This window comes from Manis pentadactyla, chromosome 7, assembly GCF_030020395.1.
Source record: "Manis pentadactyla isolate mManPen7 chromosome 7, mManPen7.hap1, whole genome shotgun sequence".
In the NCBI taxonomy this organism is placed as follows: Eukaryota; Metazoa; Chordata; class Mammalia; order Pholidota; family Manidae; genus Manis; species Manis pentadactyla.
This window is the reverse complement of record NC_080025.1, coordinates 114,380,938-114,397,597: the sequence shown is the minus strand read 5'-3', so window position 1 is coordinate 114,397,597 and position 16,660 is coordinate 114,380,938. Positions and strand designations below refer to the sequence as shown.

The 16,660-nt window shown below is 36.4% G+C and overlaps 1 protein-coding gene across 10 annotated transcripts in view; it reads right to left on the bottom strand.

Moving 5' to 3' along the window:
* Positions 1–16,660, bottom strand: part of FOXP2 (forkhead box P2) — a 585,514-nt gene that overhangs the window by 495,271 nt on the left and 73,583 nt on the right. The gene's annotated exons all lie outside the window — the stretch shown is intronic.

Genomic DNA, 16,660 nt, shown 5'->3' with positions numbered 1-16,660 from the left:
GCCAAGATGGCAGCATGAGTAGAGCAGTGGACATTTCCTCCCAAAACCATATATATTTTTGAAAATTCAACAAATACAACTATCCCTAAAAGAGAGACCAGAAGATACAGGACAACAGCCAGGCTACATCCACACCTGTGAGAACCCAGCGCCTCGCGAAGGGGGTAAGATACAAGCCCCGGCCCCGCGGGAGCCGAGCGCCCCTCCCCCCAGCTCCCGGCGGGAGAAGAGCAGGCAGAGCGGGAGGGAGAGGGAGCCCAGGACTGCTAAACACCCAGCCCCAGCCATCCGGACCAGAGCGCAGACACAGTGCGTGCGTGGTATGCTGGATACTAGGGAAAGGGGACAGTAAAACCTGCAAGTGGGTCCCCGCAGCCAGCGCCCCTGTGACAAGGAAAAGTGTGTGCTTTTTGAAAGACTTAAAGGGACAGGGACCACACTGCTGCACGGAAGCGTCCCAGGACACAGCCCAGAAGCTGGGAATCCCGGGGAAATCTGGGCACTCTAACCCCCTGGGTGGCAGCGCTACTCGGAGGCCCCTCACGGAGATAAACAGCCTCCCGCCCGTTTCCCCTCCGATGCCGCTCTGCCATAGTGGAGAAGCAGCCTGAGGCAGTAGGGCAGAGCTTCTTTCACAGCAGCCGGGCAAGAATTAGACACCCCGTCTGCATGCAGCTGCCCAGCACAAGCTGCTAGGGGGTCGCTGTTCTCCCAGGAGAGGAAGGCCACAACTAGCAAGAACGGATATTATCCCAGCCAACACATGCACCAGCTCCCCACAACTACCTCTATCGCCATGAAAAGGCAGAAGAATTTGATACAGACCAGACTAACCCAGACATCCTCCCCTGAGAAGGAATCTGGGGAGATAGACCTAACCAATCTCCCTGAAAAAGAATTCAAAATAAAGGTCACAACCATGCTAATGGAGCTACAAAGAAATATGCAAGAGCTAAGGGATGACGTCTGGAAGGAGATTACAGAAATGAAACAATCTCTGGAAGGATTTATAGTCAGAATGAATAAGATGCAAGAGGTCATTGATGGAATAGAAACCAGAGAAGACGGACACATAGAAGCTGATGCAGAGAGAGATAAAAGGAGCTCCAGGACTGAATCAATATTAAGAGAAAGGGATAGAAAGTGTCTTTGAAGAAATAATTGCTGAAAACTTCCCCAAACTGGGGGAGGAAATAATCATTCAGACAACAGAAGTATACAGAACTCCCAACAGAAGGGACCCACGGAGGACAACACCAAGACACATAATAATTAAAATGGCAAAGATCAAGGAAAAGGACAGAGTTTTAAAGGCAGCTAGAGAGAGGAAAAAGGTCACCTACAAAGGAAAACCCATCAGGTTATCATCAGACTTCTCAACAGAAACCTTACAGGCCAGAAGAGAATGACATGATATATTTAATGTAATGAAACAGAAGGGCCTTGAACCAAGAACACTGTATCCAGCACGATTATCATTTAAATATGAAGGAGGGAGTAAACAATTCCCAGACAAGCAAAAGTTGAGGGAATTGGCCTCCCACAAACCACCTCTACAGGGTGTTTTAGAGGGACTGCTCTAGATGGGAGCACTCCTAAGGCTAAACACATGTCACCAGAGAAAATAAAATCACAGCAAAGAAAGCAGACCAACTATATACAAACTAAAGGCAAAAAATAAAATCAACTACCCACAAAAACAGTTAAAGGAAACACAGAAGAGCACAGAATACAACACCCAACATATAAAGAATGGAAGAAGAGGAATAAGAAGGGAGAGAAATAAAGAATCACCAGATGGTGCCTATAATAGCTCAATAAGCGAGATAAGTTAGGCAGTAAGATATTAAAGAAGCTAACCTTGAACCTTTGGTTACCACGAATCTAAAGCCTGCAATGGCAATAAGTACATATTTTCCAATAATCACCCTAAATGTAAACGGACTGAATGTACCAATCAAAAGACACAGAGTAATAGAAAGGATAAAAAAGCAAGACCCATTTATATGCTACTTACAAGAGACCCACCTCAAACCCAAAGACAAGCAAAGACTAAAAGTCAAGGGATGAAAAAAGATATTCCATGCAAACAACAGGGAGAAAAAAGCAGGGGTTGCAGTACTAGTATCAGACAAAATAGACTTCAAAACAAAGAAAGTAACAAGAGATAAACAAGGACATTACATAATGATTAAGGGCTCAGTCCAACAAGAGGATATAACCATTATAAATATATATGCACCCAACACAGGAGCACCAGCATATGTGAAACAAATACTAACAGAACTAATGGAGGAAATAGAATGCAATGCATTCATTTTAGGAGACTTCAACACACCACTCACTCCAAAGGACAGATCCACCAGACAGGAAAAAAGTAAGGACACAGAGGCACTGAACAACACACTAGAACAGATGGACCTAAGAGACATCTATAGAACTCTACACCCAAAAGCAGCAGGATACACATTCTTCTAAAGTGCACATGGAACATTCTCCAGAATAGACCACATACTAGGCCACAAAAAGAGCCTCAGTAAATTCCAAAAGACTGAAATTCTACCAACCAACTTTTCAGACCACAAAGGTATAAAATTAGAAATAAATTGTACACAGAAAGCAAAAAGGCTCACAAACACATGGAACTTAAAAACATGCTCCTATATAATCAATGGATCATTGACCAAATTAAAATGGAGATCCAGCAATATATGGAAACAAATGACAACAACAACACAGAGCCCCAACTTCTGTGGGACGCAGTGAAAGCAGTCTTAAGAGGAAAGTACAGGCATATTTAAAGAAGGAAGAACAATCCCAAATGAATGGTCTAATGTCACAATTATCGAAATTGGAAAAAGAAGAACAAATGAGGACTAAGGTCAGCAGAAGGAGGGACATAATAAAAATCAGAGAAGAAATAAATAAAATTGAGAAGAATAAAACAATAGAAAAAAACAATGAAACCAAGAGCTGGTTCTTTGAGAAAATAAACAAAATAGATAAGCCTCTAGCCAGACTTATTAAAAGAAAAAGAGAATCAACACACATCAACAGAATCAGAAACAAGAAAGGAAAAATCACGATGGACCCCATAGAAATACAAAGAATTATTAGAGAATACTATGAAAACCTGTATGCTAACAAGCTGGAAAACGTAGAAGAAATGGTCAACTTCTTAGAAAAACACAACCTTCCAAGACTGACCAAGAAAGAAACACAAAATCTAAACAAACCAATTACAAGCAAAGAAACTGAAGCGGTAATTTAAAAACTACCCAGGAACAAAACCCCTGGGGCAGATGGATTTACCTCGGAATTTTATCAGACATACAAAGAAGACATAATACCCATTCTCCTTAGAGTTTTCCAAAAAATAGAAGAGGAGGAAATACTCCCAAACTCATTCAATGAAGCCAACATTATCCTAATACCAAAACCAGGCAAAGACCCCACCAAAAAAGAAAATTACAGACCAATATCTCTGATGAATGTAGATGCAAAAATACTCAAGAAAATATTAGCAAACCAAATTCAAAAATACATCAAAAGGATCATACACAATGACCAAGTGGGATTCATCCCAGGGATGCAAGGATGGTACAACATTCGTAAGTCCATCAACATCATCCACCACATAAACAAAAAGAAAGACAAAAACCATGTGATCATCTCCATAGATGCTGAAAAAGCATTCGACAAAATTCAACATCCATTCATGATAAAAACTCTTAGCAAAATGGGTATACAGGGCAATTACCTCAACATAATAAAGGCCATATGATAAACCCACAGTAAACATCATACTGAACAGCAAGAAGCTGAAAGCTTTTCCTCTGAGATCGGAAACAAGACAAGGATGCCCACTCTCCCCACTGTTATTCAACATAGTACTGGAGTCCTAGCCATGGCAGTTAGACAAAACAAAGAAATACAAGGAATCCAGATTGGTAAAGAAGAGGTTAAACTGTCACTATTTGCAGATGACATGATATTGTACATAAAAAACCCTAAAGACTCCCCTCCAAAACTACTAGAACTGATATCAGAATACAGCAAAGTTGCAGGATACAAAATTAACACACAGAAATCCATGCCTTTCCTATACACTAACAATGAACTAATAGAAAGAGAAATCAGGAAAACAATTCCATTCACAATTGCATTAAAAAGAATAAAATACCTAGGAATAAACCTAACCAAGGAAGTGAAAGACCTATACCCTGAAAACTATAAGACACTTTTAAGAGAAATTAAAGAGGACACTAGCAAATAGAAACGCATCCCATGCTCTTGGCTAGGAAGAATTAGTATCGTCAAAATGGCCATCCTGCCCAAAGCAATATACAGATTTGATGCAATCCCTATCAAATTACCAACAACATTCTTCAACGAACTGGAACAAATAGTTCAAAAATTTATATGGAAACACCAAAGACCCCAAATAGCCAAAGCAATCCTGAGAAGGAAGAATAAAGTGGAGGGGAATCTCACTCCCCAACTTCAAGCTCTACTGCAAAGCCATAGTAATCAAGACAATTTGGTACTAGCACAAGAACAGAGCCACAGACAAGTGAAACAGAACAGAGACTCCAGACATTAACCCAAACATATATGATCAATTAATATATGATAAAGGAGCCATGGACATACAATGGGGAAATGACAGTCTCTTCAACAGATGGTGTTGGCAAAACTGGACAGCTGCATGTAAGAGAATGAAACTGGATCACTGTCTAACTCCATACACAAAAGTAAATTCAAAATGGATCAAAGACCTGAATGTATGTCATGAAACCATAAAACTCCTAGAAAAAAACATAGGCAAAAATCTCTTGGACATAAACATGAGTGACTTCTTCATGAACATATCTCCGTGGGCAAGGGAAACAAAAGCAAAAATGAACAAGTGGGACTATATCAAGCTGAAAAACTTCTGTACAGCAAAGGACAGCATCAATGGAACAAAAACGTATCCTACAGTATGGGAGAATATATTCATAAATGACAGATCCGATAAAGGGTTGACATCCAAAATATATAAAGAGCTCATGCACCTCAACAAACAAAAAGCAAATAATCCAATTTAAAAATGGGCAGAGGAGCTGAACAGACAGTTCTCCAAAGAAGAAATTCAGATGGCCAACAGACACATGAAAAGATGCGCCACATCGCAAGTCATTAGAGAAATGCAAATTAAAACCAGAGTGAAATATCACCTCACACCAGTAATGATCGCCACCATCCAAAAGACAAACAACAACACATGTTGGCAAGGTTGTGGAGAAAGGGGAACCCTCCTACACTGCTGGTGGGAATGTAATTTAGTTCAACCATTGTGGAAAGCAGTATGGATCTTCCTCAAAAAGCTCAAAATAGACATACCATTTGACCCAGGAATTACACTTCTAGGAATTTACCCTAAGAATGCAGCAGCCCAGTTTGAAAAAGACAGATGCACCCCTATGTTTATCGCAGCACTATTTACAATAGCCAAGAAATGGACGCAACCTAAATGTCCATCAGTAGATGAATGGATAAAGAAGATGTGGTTCATATACACAATGGAATATTATTCAGCCATAAGAAGAAAACAAGTTCTACCATTTGCAACAACATGGATGGAGCTAGAGGATATTATGCTCAGTGAAATAAGCCAGGCGGTGAAAGACAAGTATCAAATTATTTAACTCATATGTGGAGTATAAGAATAAAAAAAAAAACTGAAGAAACAAAACAGCAACAGACTCAAAGAACCCAAGAATGGACTAACAGTTACCAAAGGAGAAGGGACTAGGAAGGATGCGTGGGAAGGGAGGGATAAGGTGAGGGGGGGAAGAAAGGGGGTATTATGATTAGCATGTATAATTAGCATGTAGAGGGGGGCATGTTGAGGGCTGTGAAGCACAATAAAGACAAGTAGTGATTCCACAGCCTCTTGCTGTGCTGATGGACAGTGACTGTCGTGGGGTGTGTGGGGGGGACTTGGTGAGGAGGGGAGCCTAGTAAACAGAATGTTCTTCATATAATTGTAGATTCATGATAACAAAAAAAAAAAGCAGTCCTATTCTCTTCAAGAAGAAAATTACCTAATTTTTTTCAGTCCATAATTGTCCTCCAAATAATGATAAAGGTATAAATGATAGTTTAATGTTTTCTTCATTTTTATAGATCACAAACTCACCCAGGATAAGATAATCACTAATTATTTAACATAATTAAGAAAAATAGTCTTATATTATCACTGACTTAGTTAGAGAAAGAAAGCCTTTCACCAACTCTATGAAGGATACCATCCCCACAGATTTATTCTAGTGATGCAAGGATGGTACAATATTCATAAATCAATAAATACCACACACCACATTAAAAGATGGATAAAAACCACATGATGATCTCAATAGATGCTGTAAAAGGACAAAATTCAACATCCATTCATGATAAAAACTCTCACGAAATAGGTATAGAAGTTATGTACCTCAACATAATAAAGGCCATATATGACAAACCCACAGACCAGATCATACTTAATAGAGAAAAGCTGAAGGAGCTTCTCCTTTAAGATCAGGAACAAGACAAGAATGTCCCACTCTCACCACATTATTCAACATAATACTGTAGGCTCTAGCTATGTCAATCAGACAAAACAAAGAGATAAAAGGCATCCAAATTAGTAAGGAAGAAGTAAAACTGTCACTATTTTCAGATGACATGATACTATGCATAGAAAACCTTAAAGACTCCACCAAAAAAATATTAGAACTAATGACTGAATTCAGAAAGTTGCAGGATACAAAATTAATACACAAAAACCTGTGGCATTCTTATACACTAACAACGAACTAGCAAAAGAGAAATCAGGAAAACAACTTTACTTATAATTGCATCAAAAGAATAAAATACCTAGGAATAAACCTAACCAAGGAGGTGAAAGACCTTTACTCTGAAAAGTATAGACAGTAATGTGAGAAATTAAAGACACCAATAAATGGAAATCTATTCCATGCTCAGAGATAGAAGAATTAATATTGTCAAAATGGACATCTTCTCCAAAACAATTTACAGATTCAATGCAATCTCCATTAAAATACCAATAGCATTTGTCAGTAAACTAGAACAAACATTTATAAAATTCATATGGAATCACAAAAGACCCTGAATAGCCAAAGCACTCCTGAGAAAGAAGAACAATGCTGGGGGAATACGCTCCCTAACTTCAAGCTGTACTACAAAGCCACAGTAATCAAAAAAATTTGGTGCTGGCACAAGAACAGACCCATATATCAATGAAACAGAATAGAGAGCACAGATATAAACCAACACATATAGGCCAATTAATATAAGATAAAGGAGCCACGGATATACAAAGGGGAAATGACAACCTCCTCAACAACTGATGCTGGAAAAACTGGACAGCTACATGTAAGAGAATGAAACTGGATTATTGTCTAACTCCATACATAAAAGTAAACTTGAAATGGATCAAAGACCTGAATTTAAGATGTGAAACCATAAAGCACTTAGAAGAAAACACAAGCAAAAATTTCTTCAAACTAAGTATGAGCAATTTTTTCCTGGAAACATCTCCATGGGCAAGGGAAACAAAATAAAAAATGTACATCAAACTAAAAAGCTTCTGTACAGCAAAGGACACCGTCAGCAGAAAAAAAAAGCATCCTACAGTATGGGAGAATATATTCGTAAATGACTCATCTGATAAGGAGTTAACATCCAAAATATATAAAGAACTCATATGCTTTAATACTCAAAAAAACAAATAACCTGATTAAAATATGGGCGGAAGACCTGAACAGACATTTCTCCAAAGAAGAAATACAAATGGCCAACAGGCACAGGAAAAAAGATGGTCCACATCACTAATCATCAGGGAAATGCAAATCAAACCCACAATGAGATGCCACCTCATTAGTATGACCATTATCCAAAAGCAAGAAATAAAATGTTAGCAAAGATGGGGAGAAATGGGAATCCTTCTACCCTGTTGGTGGGAATGTAAATTGGTGCAACCAATGTGGAAGGCAGTATGGAGCTTCTTCAAAAAAATAAAAAAATAGAAAAACCATTTGATCCAGTAATCAAACTTCAAGGAATTTACCCAAAGCAAACAAAATCCCTCATTTGAAGATATATATACCCCTATGTTTATCGTCACACTATTTACAGTAGCCAAGATATGGAAGCAATCTAAGTGTACATCAGTAGATGAATAGATAAATAAGAAATAGTACATATACACAATGAAATATTATTCAGCCATGAAAAGGAAAGAAATCAAGCCATTTGAGACAACATGGATGGACTTAAAGGGTATTATGCTAAGTAAAATAAGCCAGGTGGAGAAAGACAAATACCATATAATTTTACTTATATGGGGAATCTAAAAACAAAGCAAAAGAAAATGAACAAAATAGCAGTAGACTCATAGACACTGAAATGTGACTAGTGGTTACCAAGGGGGAGGGGTTAGGGTGGTGTGTGGAGACGGTGAAGGGGATAAAGGGGCATGATATTAACAATCATAATAAAAGTTGGTCATGGGGATGGTAGTATAACATGGAGCATACAGTTGACAATTCTGTAACATCTTCCTATGCTAATAGATAGTAACTGCACTAGAGGGGGTGAGTATTTAGTAATATGGGTAACTGTTGAACCACTGTGTTGTACATCTGAAACCAATATAAGATTGTTTATCAATGATATGTCAATAAAAAGTCATCAAAAAAAATAAAGAAAAATACTTTCCCCAAAAAAAGAGGTGGGAAATAGGAGATAAATATAATTATGGGATTTATTTTTCTATATGTAATGTAAAAAGGTTACTGGTCAAATCTGTACATCACTGTAATGAAGCTTCCATTTTACTGTTAGAATCAGCTTGATAACCATATTTTAAGTCATAGAATAATAATAAAAGGCTACTAACATTCTGTAACAGGATGAAAAATATTTAATTATCAGAAGTTTGAGATATAGCCTTCTATAGAAATGGCAGAAATACTATTTTAAATAGTTGTTATATATGACAGAAAAGCAGTATCATATGATTTTGGTATATGGTAATCAGTGATTCAATCATAAGACAAAGTTATCAAGAAATAGTGTTAACTGAGCATAAGCTTATGATATGGCAGCTGGAAGGTGTAACATATGAAAATACGCACTTTTTTTTGAATTCTGATTTTCTAAGTGGTTCCCTTTATCATATAAAGAACTATTACATTTCATTTCTGAGTAACTAAGGAGATTAAAGAACTCAACTGTAGCTCATGAATTACTCTGAAAGCTACTCTATTTAAGTATTACACCTAGTCTCTTGTTTTTCATTGTCTAACACATGAGTTTATGAATAAACAAATAAGTTCATATAGTTCAAATAGTAGACCATTGAAGTGTCCCCAGTTCTTTCATTCATTCAACAGATGTTTACTCATCTAGAAAGGGTCAGGCCCTAGGCTAAGTAACAGCGCAAATAAAACTTACTCATTCTATGACCCTATGAAATGTTCAGATTAATATCAAAACAAGCATTCAACAAATATACTTGCTACAAATAAATAAGTGAAATGAGATGTGGAAGAGAACAAGGAACTAGAGGAATGGGAGTTACTTTACATAGAGAGGTGAGCAAAAGCTACCAAAGAAAGCATCATTTGAACTGAGACTTAAAGGATAAGATGGATCAGTTCAGATATAGACAGGAGCATTCCAAGCAGTGGAAACAGCAAGTGCAAATGCCCTGAGGCAGGGAGGGTTTCAAGGACTGACAGAAAGCCAGCGCTGTCAGGCAGAGTGAGCAAGGGAGATGGTGGCAACAGATGGAAGTAGGAAAGCCAGGGAGGAGCCATTATAGAGAACCATTCAAAGCCAAGGTAGATGTTTATATTTTATTCCAAGTACATGTAAAAGCTGTAACACTGAGGAGTGACATGATCCAATTTACAGTTTTATTAAAGCACTACGTCTCTGCTCTGTACAAAATAAACTTCTGGTGGGGGATTCTTAGCTGTTTTGGATGCCATGAGACCTTTTGTCAGTCTAATAATGGCTATGAATCACTTCTTGGAATAATATTTTTAAGTACATTAAATAAAATATATTGAATTACAAAAGAAACTAATTACACTGACACCCATTTCTATCAGGAATCCCAGGAGACAAAGGATTCAGGGTTGAGAGGGCCTGCTGATGAACATGAATGAAGGTCACCAAGAGTTAGAATGCTGTTGCAGTGGATATGGAGAGGTCGGGATGACATCAAGAAAACTTGGGATTTCTGGGTTCTTTGCTTATTAGTGGTGCCCAAATTTCTGAGCATGGATAAAACGTGTGTGTTCCTTATGGTCATCAAACTTATCTAAACTATCATTTGTTTTTTCTAAAGAACATTTTTTTTTGTCATAGGGGACCCAGAAGTTTAAATTAGACAACTTTTCTAATATGAATTGTTCTATGGGCAATCTGTCATTCTGTAAGCCCTGATTGATTACTATGATAAGCAAGGAAAACAAGAGTGAGTATTTACTAGCACTTGCTATGTTCCAGGCACTAAGCAAACTACTTCATATTGCAATTCTGGTTTAATTTCCATAACATGCCTCTGAGTTAGGCTTTATTTTGGCCCCCTTTATTATAAGTGAGGAAATTAAAGCTCAGAGATATTGAGTAATTTGCCCAATATCACACAGCCAGTAATTGTCAGTGCTGAGAATGGAGCCCTGAACTAAATCTAGAGCCAGGTGTACCTGAGCCTCCACCAAGTGCTCAGTAATTGGGTTGGCAATAATCAGAACCCAAAACAAGTATAAATCAAGGCCCAGATTTTCAGGGGCAACAAAACAGTTTAAAAGTATAACAAATATATATACAATATTAGTGGAATGTGGGAGACCATAAAAATATGTGCTTACTTTTGTGTTGCAAACATTAAACATTCAGAAAGAGAAGAACACTGAATTTTGTGGGAAATGCTTTAAGTATAAGATTTGAACTTTTTCTTTAAAAACGATGTAAACTTTAGTTAAGTTTAAAGTGAAAGAAGCATATTTTGCTAATGAATGCACTGAATACTAACAAAGTATTAGGGTACAGTCAACAGATGAACTTAACAGCAGACATCATAGATTTCTAGCCACCGAGCTGTGAGATTTTAGAATGCTACTTAACTCTCATTACTCAATATTCTCACTGATAAAATCAGTTTAACATCTACTTATGAAATCATATGAATGTATGCTGCAAACCAAAAAGCAGCTTCCTTTACAGTTGTCCATATAAATTAAACAGCATGGGAATGGCTGATTTTAACTTTGCCAAAAGTCACGGACCTCATATAATGTGTTTATTTGTTTCTCTTTTCCCATAGAGTTCCAGTGAAGCATTTTGTGCTTTATGATTATTTGTGGCGTGTTTCATTTGGAACTTCTGATTTCTATACATCTATGAAATGCTAATGGCAAACCTAACCCTAAGCACTCATTTCCATCCACTCATTCTCTTCTTGGGATCCAGTTCTATCATACCAGCTTTTGAGTGATGATGATAATGGCTAATAATGACTTAATGTGTTATTCCCTCCATAAAGCATTTTTGTTTAATAATAGCCCCCAATGTCCCACACCTAAAAATTGGAAAATAAAATAATTTCAGGTCTTATGGAAATAATGAGGAAGAAAGCTGAAATTCTGAGACAGAAAGGCCTTTCGGTCTTCTTTAAGCCCTACTACTAAGGAATTGTAGCCATTTTGAGGAAACCACACTAATCAGTCCAATATTAATACAGGAAAGAAATATCATTTAAGAACCTTAGGATGTTGCTGTCAGATAACCATTTCAGAAGTGGGCATTTTTAAGACGAAAAAAGAAGGCTCTGATCTTTTAAGATTTCTTAATAAAGGAATCTAAAATTAAAATGGCAAAATAGCAAAATCTGTTAAATCTGAATGGTGGGTGGATTTTGCTAAGTTAGTTTCTGTCCATTTTTGTATGCTTTAAACATTTGTTAACCAACAGTAGCAAATCCTAAAAAGTAAAAATAAAGAAGTTCTTATTATAATAAACACAGAAGTGTGTTCAACAGCTAATTCCAATTTTAATGTTTGTCTTGTTTTGTACCACTCTAACTAATCTTCTGGCAACTGAGTACGACAGCTTGCATAAAACACATCTGGGTGCAACAAAACACTTTCCCCCAAATGCTCATGAATTTAAGACTAGGTCAAGATAAGGCTTTGGGGGTTTTCTTAAAACCAATAATTACAATAGAGCATCACTAATTAGCTATTTTTAAAATCTAAGATACAGCCTTTGAAACTATGTTTGATATACTTTGCCAAAACTGATATAATAAAAGCACACACATATAAACTAAATATGTCAAGAAACAATAATACTAATTGATATTTACCCTGTAACTTACAGTTTTCAAAGTACTTTGAGCTACATTATTTCAGTTAACAGTAGACAATATAACTTGCCTATTCTGTAGGAAAATGATACAAGTGTTAATTCAGCACAAGTCTTGACATGCCAGGTGAAAAAGCTAGCCTTTGGCATCCTTTCAGTTGAAGAAGGCACTCTTAAGAATCTTAACTTGTTTAAATTGCTTAATATGCTAATTGTATAAATGAAAGTTGAATATATGACTGTGAAATATAATATATTTATATTTTCTACAGTTTAACTGAAGGTTTAATACTCTGTGTTTCCATGTTTAAACCTATAAACCTTAATCTGAGAACAAATGATTAAAGAACAAGAGACAGCAATAGGTGAAACAAGAATGTTATCTGATTATTGTACAGATTAAAAATTGATGCAAAAGTGCTATTTTACATAATGATATGAAGCAAATATCTATCTAAACAACTTTTCAAAAAAGTGCATTTTTTTTTCCTTACAAACACACAGCCTAAGAGCCTGCACTTCTGTGATGCTGACCTCTACCACTACCACCAATTCTGACAATCCCTGCAGGCAACCAACAACTGCTGATCTGTGGAATGTGCTCTTTGAACTGTACAAAAGCCTTCAGCCTTCCCTGCATTCTGCAAACAAAAACTGCCAAGTGCAATTATTTCTCTGATTCAGCATAACACAAGTGTTACTTCTCCCCATTCCTTAACTTCCCAAGTGTTGGCAATGGCTCATAATGTCTACATTTATAAATATTCACAAAAAAAGAACTATTTTTCTTAATCAAAATTAAATTTATTTTAGAAGTATAATAGATAAACAACATAATGTAAAATTCAACAGGCACCATATTCCCTTTTGTGTATATGTTTTAAGAATTCTATTTCTACAGACGGATTCAAGGATTGAATGGGATTAGTCCTTTTAATTATATGACTAGGATCTTCAGCTTGAAATATTTCTTACAAAAAAAGACAAACACAATAGCCGTTTATATCCAATTCATTTACCAAAAAAAAATAATTAGAGCTAATAAGAATATGTCCTTCTAAATGTAAACATCTCTTGATATTCAAAAGAAAATGAAAAGTAAAAAGCCTAAGAGTTGCATAGATATTTTAACTCACCTACTAGTTAAATGCTAGAATGGAACATTCTTCTAGCTTAGATCCAACATAAAATGCTTTTCTTCACTGAGTGTGCCCTTGGCATTATGCATACCAGAGTATTTTTCTTTCTTATGAAGATAATAATAAAGCCAATACAGAAGAGTGAGTTCTATTTTTCATGTACACTAATGCTTCCAACTATTGGTATGTACAAACTATCAGCTGCATCACTCTATTTGAAAATATTTGAAGTTTTGTCTCTAAAATTAAGTTATGAAGAGATAAGATACAATTATTTATTTTATACACAAAAAATTATCATCAAGTAGAACCAGGTATTATAGGAAATGCTAAGAAAAGATAAGCCATATTTTTATTCAAAAAGAAGCTAACAATCAAGTTGAAGGAAGCGAGACACAAATGCATAAAGCAATTAAAGTGTGAGAAAAAATATATGATATATATTGCCATTATTATTTAAAAGGAATTTGACCCTTTCATGGCTTATTTTAGTGAAGTTGAGCCCAATACCTTTTTTTGAGGACCAGAGGCATGTCACGGTATTACAAAGCAAAGCTGAACCTAATTGGCTTAGATGTTGAACCACCCTACAGAAATGGATTTCTTTCCCCTTCTATCAAATATTTATCTTCTACAGCAGCCAAATCACTTCTCATTGATACCTTTTTACTAATTGGGTCATATTGTATTTCATCTTCTTATTGATAGATGCATGCATTTAGTAAGTACTTATTAAATAATGTGTCTAGGAAAGGATAGTTAAAGACTCAAGCTCTAAAATAAGACAAGGTTCAAACTCAGGCTCTGTCACTGAGTAACAAGTGACAGGTGCTTGACTTTTCTAAGTCTCATGTAGATCATCTCCAAATGTACAGAGGTCATATAAAGGAAGCTGTAATCAACAACTTTGAACATTCATAGCCTCCAAGGAGCTGTGCTTGAACTGAGTCTTAAAGGACAGTAGGTGTTCACCTACCACATAAGCAGAGGAGCATTTTCCAAACAAAGAGACTAGGGGCTCAAGATATCTTTGGGGACATAAGGAGAAGTTCTGAAATATTTTAAGTTATTGACTGTTAGACTAGAGAGGGCTTATATGTATGTTACTCTTTAATACTTTACTATATATATATATTCATTTAGTAGAAAAACCCTTAAAAAGGGAAAAAATCAAACAATCACCAAGTTTGAAATCTTAGGATCAGCCTGATCTTTTTCTCCCTTCATTTATTATCAAGTCCTAAAAAAGGAACAACATGTAAAAAGCCACAAGGCACAAAATGACTTGAAGCCATCAATTAATACAATAGGCAAGAGAAAGTAGAGTAAGAAAGTCAGAAATATGCTGAGAAGGGAATGATGATGCTAGAGGGGCAGGCATATTCCAATTCTTTTCTTTTCTTTTCTTTTCTTTTTCTTGGTCTAAGTTTTCAAATTTATAAGCATGTTTCAGTTCTTGCAGGGGCTTGAAAACCACTCTGAAGAGTTAGTTTTGATTTTACCCTAAATTCAAGGGAAAACAAATCCAAAATTTTAAGGAATAAAAATCATCTTTATTTTTAAAGGTAAGTCTTGGTACCTAATGAATTAGTGGGGATAAAAGATACAAATTGAGAAAAACAGGCAGTCATTGCAGTGGGCCAAGTGGGAGTTTTAGAGAAGGGTAGTGTCAGTGGGATGTGGAGAAAGAAACACATCTGTGATCAAATTTGGAGGCCGAATTAATGGGCCTAGGATAGTGAAGATGAACAGAGATGTCCAGGTGACCTAATATTTCCAACATAGGCACTGAGTGTATAGTGATGCTGCTATTCACTAAGACAAAAAGTACTGTGTGAGAGAAGCATACTTTTGATAGGTGGGGCAGGAGTTGGCAATGAATTTAAATTTAGACAGATTCCTGTGGAACATTTAAGTAAGGGATCAAGGAGACAGCTGTAAATGTAGATCTCAAACTCAGAGGAGAAATATGAGCTAGAGATACAAAAGTGGGACTCCCAACACTGAAGATGGCAGTCAAAGCTTTGGCAGTAAGTGAGCCCATCTAGAATAAAGTACACACAGAGTGAGAAGACAAAGACAGCATAAAAAGACCTAAATTTATGAAGTGAGCAAAGAAAGGACTCACAAAGGAGACTTAGGAAGAGGAATAAATGAGAAAACATGACATGAGAACATGTGATGATAGAAAGAGGAAACCATCAGCAGGGTTAAATATTTCAAGAAAGACAAATGATTGGAAACTGTCCTTTTGAATTAGCAACAGTGACATACATCACTGAGGAGTTTCTGGGTAAGCTTAACAGGCTAAACTCATGCAATTATATCTATTCCCAAATATGAATACAATGCGAATGTAGAAATAAAAAGTTATGAACCCATGACCAAGATCATAACAGAAGAGGTGACATCCACTAAGACATGCCAATGCATCTTTGTGTGTACAACATAGTCTTAGCACAGATCCCAATGAAAGTTGTTCAAGGAATCCATCAGTGCTGTATTCATTCATTCAATCCCCATCTTGTAGAATACAAAACTGGTCCAAGGGTCAAAAAAAATGCAGAGGAGAAATTACATATGAGTTATACCCCAGAAAAAAAATTCTCGGAACTGATGTTCTCAGGAACAATGCCCCTGTTTCCCTCAAAGTGAATTTAAACTAGCAATAATCATATTTTTAGATCTTTTTAAGGTAGATAAGAACCCACGGTAATACAGCCATAGTTTTTTGGTTTTCTCTTTTTATAAACCCAAACGAACTATTTTTGTCTTAATTAACAGAGATCATTTTCTTCAAGAACAGCCTTAAAGAATGTTAACTGCTCAGCCATTATTCATATTCATTTCAGCATAGTCTTCCAAAGGATTGCCCCTCAAGGCAAAAGACTAACATTCACCTTGCAGTGCAGTGTAAACAGACAATGTCCTTTTATGAGAGAGAACATTAAAATCACTTCATTCACTAGAGATTTGTTAAACATGGACTATGTACTAGCACCACTTTGGGCACTAGAGACACAAGGTTGAATATGGCACTTAAGAGTTTATATAATACTGCATGAAAATGATGAGAGTGGGACATAGAATGGTAC